The sequence below is a fragment of the Strongylocentrotus purpuratus genome, unplaced genomic scaffold (assembly GCF_000002235.5).
Source record: "Strongylocentrotus purpuratus isolate Spur 01 unplaced genomic scaffold, Spur_5.0 spur5_scaffold_15, whole genome shotgun sequence".
Classification (NCBI taxonomy): Eukaryota; Metazoa; Echinodermata; class Echinoidea; order Camarodonta; family Strongylocentrotidae; genus Strongylocentrotus; species Strongylocentrotus purpuratus.
The window spans coordinates 22,895,763-22,902,659 of record NW_022145600.1 but is presented as its reverse complement, the minus strand read 5'-3'; the positions used below and the strand labels follow the sequence as shown (position 1 = coordinate 22,902,659).

The 6,897-nt window shown below is 36.6% G+C and overlaps 1 long non-coding RNA gene across 1 annotated transcript; it reads right to left on the bottom strand.

Moving 5' to 3' along the window:
• Positions 1–50: 50 nt before the first annotated feature.
• Positions 51–1,878, bottom strand: LOC115924287. Its single transcript, XR_004064265.1, has 4 exons — positions 1,688–1,878; positions 1,097–1,215; positions 526–636; positions 51–99 (listed from the first exon to the last, which is right to left on the bottom strand). It is a non-coding gene; the product is annotated as an uncharacterized LOC115924287 (long non-coding RNA).
• Positions 1,879–6,897: the final 5,019 nt, after the last annotated feature.

Sequence of the window (6,897 nt, the reverse complement as noted above, 5' to 3'; positions counted from 1 at the left end):
ATACTCTGTATGGATCGACTCCATTATTTCTCCCATCAGGATCTATCGTGTAGTATCCATTAGATGTATAGCCTTTACGCTTCCATTCAGCACAGGAAACTGATCAAGAGAAAGGAAGAGGAAGGGAGAGTAAATAATTATATCAAGGATTTTTTTCTTCGGTCCTACTCGGACATGAATTTTTAGTCATCATGGTAAAGCTATTGATCGATGAGTTAAGTGAAAATGAACCTCTTACTGAACGTCTTCAAATGACGGTGATCCTGGATTTACAACAAACAATATATGACATAATTAAGTAAAAAGACAATATTTCACTTTATTTTCACCTATATCATTATAATTCAGCAGATAGGCTACACTAAGCAATAGAGCTAGTCTAGAGCTAAGAGACCTTGTTTAACAAGGTGGAAAGTTCACTAAAGCAATTTATATGTATAACGTTGAATTATACTCGAAACCTGAGTCATAGAGACCATATATTAATTGCAAGCACTCTGGATCTGATTATAGAGTGTGACTTACTGGTGTTTAGCGGGTATTTACAGATGTAGCCGTATGTTGACGAGCAGCCTGCATCATACCATGTGCCGTCTGAACTCCTTCGTAATACACCACAATGATCAGATCCACCAGCTAAATTAAGAAATAACAATATCAGAACTGATGAGCTTAGCTTATAGGCTATATGTAATATTTGATTTAAGAACTGTCGTTGCGAAACCTGCTCCAGTAATAATAGCTCCGCGATCAACATCCTACCCTAATCGAACCCTGCAACAAAAATTAAACACTCGAACCAACATACAAGTATACTCTTACAATACAATTTAAACTAAAATTCTAGTGTAACCTAAACCCAAGCCTTTATTCTATATCTTTGACGAATCACAGTGCGGAGAAATTTTGTAGGAGCGCCACGAAGGTACCTTCAGAATTGTGTTCAGTGATCAATAATGTATTATTATAAATGGAAAGAAGTTAAGCTTGAATAAATTATGCTTATATAATCAGTCTTTATCGGAGGGACATCCATGCCTACCATGCCTAGCGATTTTACTCATTCTGCAAAATGAATTTGTTGTTATTTACTTACATGGTTCTCCAGAATACCAGTTGGTATAGGATGAAACTGAGCCATCAGTCCAGGCCCAAGTTCCCTCTTCATCGAGGTCATTGAACCCAATCCAGTAATAATTCGTATCAAAGGTGCGTCTGTGTATTTGATCAATAAAATGTTTTAAAAAGTTATACAATCTTTTCATAGTAATACCCTTGATAGAAATCATGATACAGTACTGATCTAGGAATGTGGTAGCTTAAATTTGTAGCGCGTTGTATTTGAAAACAGATGTTTTACCATATTTATATGGCTTCATATCATGAATCTAAAAAAGGAATTTTGTACTTGAACAACGAATTTGACGTAATGTCAGATTTAAAGCAAAGTGCAATTTGGTGCCCTATCATCGGCTCCGATCTGTGTGATGAAACTGTGATGGCGTTTGAACCTCTGAGCATACTCGTCCACAGGCCACGCTCTGCGCGTGCTTGTGGGTGAAAAGTGGCATGGGAGGGTACGCGGCTAAAGGTGTGCCTGTGCGTATGGGTGAGGGTTGCTGCCAACGGAGAATTCCATGCTGTGGCTCTTGTATTCGAGAAGTGAGGTCTGGGGTAGGGGGCTTACCTCAATAATGCGAGAGTAAAGTTGCTTTCGTCTTGATCAGCTACGCTCGCCAGATCACCGTAGTCATTGAGATTTCTGCACGCATCAAGGGCTGTAGTATAGTTGACGGTAGATTCAACTAGTTGGTAGCATGCATTACCGTTACGTGTCCAACCAGCGTCACACAGATCCTGATCACTTGTACCATCATCTAGATGATATATTGTACAAATTCAAATCAAGTTGTCTATACAGTAATTGCGTAAGTTCTGTAAATTTCTACGATTCTTTTGATAAGGGACTTATCTTTCATTTTTATAGTTTCATTTTTATATAGGTAGCCCCACCTTATTGGTAATGCATGTCATTCGCACTGGCTTAGACGCAGAGGATTGTGTCCTTCAAAGGAATTTCCGATACGTGATAACCTTGAAAATGTTTCCGTCACGTCTTATGACAATGACCTATGACTGTGCCAAAATTGAAAGAATTGACTGAACCGATTTTGAGTAATCGCTTGCACAAACAAGTGGAGAAATTAATATAAAGAAATAAAGAAAGACAATTTTGACGAAATCAATAGGTCAGTCGTTAACAAACCCCCTAATTACCAAATGAGCTGGACAGAGGGATACAAGAAGAATCAGAATGCATGCACTTGGAAGGATAGGGGATAGTAAGGAAACATGGTAGGGGTGAAAAAGAATACAAAGGGCAAAGGGAAGAGCTAGAGAAAGTTAAGGAACATTACAAGACATAATAGAGGTAGAACAAGATGCAGAGGCGGGAAAGGGAGAGGGGGAGAGAGAGAGAGAGAATAAAAAGAGACTGAGAGAGGCAGAGGATGACATAGCAAGAGAAGAAGAGAGAGGCAAGGCAATAGAGGTAAAGGGAGACAAAGAGAAAGGGAGAGGGTGAATGAGTATATATACAGTGCGTCCCAGAAAAAACGAAACCGAGAATTATCGATGTTTTATCATTACTTAATCATAATTATAATTAATAAATTACACATATTTGTAAAGCTTATACTAAACTCATATGACGCATATTTCATGCATGAGTGATTAAGATGAATTCGAAGAGAGGAAACCAAAAAGTCATTTGGCGGACGGTATCTGAATTTCAAAGAATAAATCACATTTCTAGAAAGTTGTGTTTCTGCCCTTTCATATGACACCTCAGTCAGGAAAAATCAGCTAGGAATAACAAAGTTCTGTTTGTTAAAAGTAGTGCTTGCATTTCCATAATTGTATTAAACGGAGCAACAAGCAAAATTGACAAAAAGACTTAACTCCGTTTCGTTGACAATCAGCCATGCATGAAGTCTTTCGTCTACGGCTGATTGTCAACAAAACGGCAGGCAGCCAGTGAAAACTAATTCGTTTGATAAATTTATGGAAATGCAAGCACTAATTTAAACAAACAGAACGTTGTCATTCCTTGCTCATTTTTCGTGATTGAGGTGTCACAGGGGGGGAAGGGGGTAGTAAGCACAATTGTTTCTATGCTTTTTTATGGGGGGGGGGGGTAACCTACAGAAAACACCCCCTGTGTACGCGCCTGACTACAACGTATCAGTGTTTAGAAGAAAATCGATCAATATTTACAGAGATACAAAAAAACTATATATATATGCTGATGTCATAATATTCAAATTCGTATTTTGAGTTCCAAGGCCATTATGATGATGTCACGATACACTTAATGGCCAAATGAGACATGGAATCATATCTCCGACTCATACTCTATCTAAATATGAAAAAAAAAATGAAGGTCACGGTTCATTCCAAAGAGCTATAAAGGATTTTGTATAGGCATGTTTTTGCCCATATATGCTATGCATTAAAAGAGCTCGCGCGCACGGACATTTATCTTAAATTGACGCTCATCTTGTTATTGATGGTCATAAAGAGATTAACATGGTAGGAAATTGTTTGAAAAATATCAGAAATATCATGAAAGAAAAAAAATGGCGATTCTATGTTTTGTAATGGTGTTACGCGCGAAAACGCGCGCGCATGCGCGTGTGCGCGATTTTTTATAAAATGCTTAAAATGACCTAAAACGTATGCAAAATAAATTTTGGATGTTTTTGAGCATTTAAATTTTTTGCGCGCGCAGTGACGCGCGGACGTACGCGCATGCGCGCGTTTTTGAGCTAATATTGACCTTGATCTTGATAAATATGAATGAAAAATGTTCGTTATGAAGATATGATCATGAGTTAATTTTCACAAAATGGCGCCTAGATGACGTCATCAGTCAAGGTCAAGGTTTAAAACGTGTTTTTGATTTCTCTATACGCCTATACATATATGTGCCGAATTTCCATTTTCAAGTTATCTTGCTAACAAAAAAGTGGTAAGAATTAAGAAAAATAAATAAATAAATAAATAATAATAAAGGCAATTTTAACAAAAATATAAGGTGGTCTGTATTAGATACAGCCCACCTGATAATAAATAAAGGCAATTCTAACGAAATTATAAGGTGGTCTGTACGATATACAGCCCACCTGATAAAGAATCACTAGATTTGTAATACTTGTTTGGAACAAGTATAGGTGGGCTGGTCCAACTAAACTTTGAGACAAAATAGAGCAAACTTGAGCGAGATACTGCTTAAAAATGCTTGAAAAACAATATTATGTAGCTTCATGACGTGAACGAAATTCACCTTCTAAAAGCACAACACGCAAATTATAAAGTTTCTGACACGAGGCCTTAAATCGAGATTTTCACTACGGTGACGTCATCAAAATGTAAAATGGTGACAACTGAGCTTGTAGAGAATTGTCTTAGCTACAACATATCGAAATTTGGAAGAAAATCGATAAATATATACAGAGATACAATCAATTTTCCATAAATATGCTGATTTCATAATATGCAAATCCATATATCGTCGCTGTTTTCACGAAGTGACGGTAGTGAAAAAAAATTGCATTCACTTTGCGTTACGATTTTCCTCACTACCGTCACTTCGTGAAAATAGGGACGATATATAGTTCCAAGGTCATTATTATGATGTCACGATACACTTAATGGCCAAATGAGACGTACATAAAATCATATTTCAGACTCATACTCTATCCAAATATGAAGACAAAAGTTGGGGTCTAGGTGCATCCTAAAGAGCTTTAATTGATTATGTATAGGCATGTTTTTACCCATATATGCTATGTATTACATAGGCTCGCGCGCACGGACATTTATGTTAAACGGACGCTCATTCCGTTATTAATAGTCAAAAAGAGATAAACATGGAATCAATTTGTTTGTAAAAAAATGTGGAATATCATGAAAGAAAAAAAAATGGCGATTCTATGTTGTGTAATAGTTTTACGCGCAAAAACGCGCGCGCATGCGCGTGTGCCCGATTTTTTATAAAATGCTTAAAATGGCCTAAAACGTATGCACAAAAATTTTGAGACTATTTTGAGCATTTTGAAATTTTGCGCGCGCACTGATGCGCGGACGTACGCGCACGTGTGCGTTTTTTGACCTGAAATTGACCGGACGGATAATGACCTTGATCATGAAAAATATGAATGAGAATTGACTTTTGATTATGAAGATATGATCATGAGTTGATTTTCAGAAAATTTCACAAAATGGCGCCTTGATGACGTCATCAGTCAAGGTCAAGGTTGAAAAAATGTCTGCGTTTTGTTCCAATGCCTATACATATGTGTGCCAAATTTGAAGGCATGTGATTGAGCCATTTTCAAGTTATCTTGTCCACAAAAAAGTGGTTAGAAATAAGAAAAATAAAGAATAAATAAAGGCAATTCTAACGAAATTATAAGGTGGTCTGTACGATATAAAGCCCACCGGATAAATAAATAAAGGCAATTCTAACGAAATTATAAGGTGGTCTGTACGATATACAGCCCACCTGATAAAGATAATGATCATAATCAGGATTTTGTCTACCAAGAGAAGCCTCATTAGATTCAGTGCTATTTTGCCAGAGTGTCCTGCAATTATTATTACTTTGGCGATTGTCAGGAACCCAATTAAACTGGGTAGGAAGTTGCAGATGCTGATTAATGTCTTGTCAAAGGAAATTCAGATTGAGAAATTCAGATTGAGAGTCAAGTGACTGAACCCCTTTACCATGACACCTTCACATCAGTTTGTGAATACTTACTTGGCGTTGGAGTCCGTTTTTCTGTAGGCGTATCAAGAGTGGCCTGTAATCAAACGGAAATATACAATTCTTTTTCGTCAGTATAATCATAATAGATTAATTCATGAAATAACTAAAATTCTTAGAATGTGATATGTAGATTTCACGAAAACAGGATAATTCAGATTTACATGCATAACTAAGTAGAAGAATAAGAATCCAGTAACCAAGCAATCAATGTTAAGTGTATCGTTTTATCATTCAACTTGGTTTCATGAAACTTATTACTGTTCTAACTGCCAACAATTAAATATAATTAAAGGAATGCATGAATGAATAGGTGATAAAGCGAGTAAGTAAAATAGAACAAATAAATTGTTAGATGAACGTTAATTCAATATATCACATACAAAATTTCATCTGGAAAAAAATTAGTTAGTCAATTCTTTAATTACACCGAATTAAAGTGTTCTTAGTGAATGTTTGTATGTCAGATGACCCCGTTATTGAAAACTTACACTTCTTGACGCTGTCGGCACGGTTGTTTCATCTGTAACACCTGTGGATGGAATGAGAATAGCATTAAAAGTATGATCGATGATTTAAACAAATTGATTTATAGAGGAAAACAGACCGTCAGTGATCTTTCAACCTCTCATCGACAAATTAGCTGGCAATGCAGTTTTCACCTTTCCTGCTCGCACACTCTGGAACAGACTACGCCCTCAAATAAAATTCATCACCAACCTGCCAACAGTAGAAAAATTCCAACAGAGTTGGAGACCTTTCTGTTCTCAACCCTTACGCATTCTTTGAACTTACACTGTCACTGCTTGGTAACACTAACTCGTGGATGGCATCTTAGTGCAAAAGGTGCAGTATGAATTGCAACAATATCATTACGAAACATGTAGACCACTTAGAAAACAGTACCAATACATAGTAACTATGTATTGGTTCACCTGAAACTGGGAAACACAAATCGACATATATTCAAGTTGATCTTATTTGGGGATGCGTAGAGAAATATATGTTTATGTTATGTATTCATAACGGTTATGAATACATAATATAAACATTCACTTCTCTACCCCTCC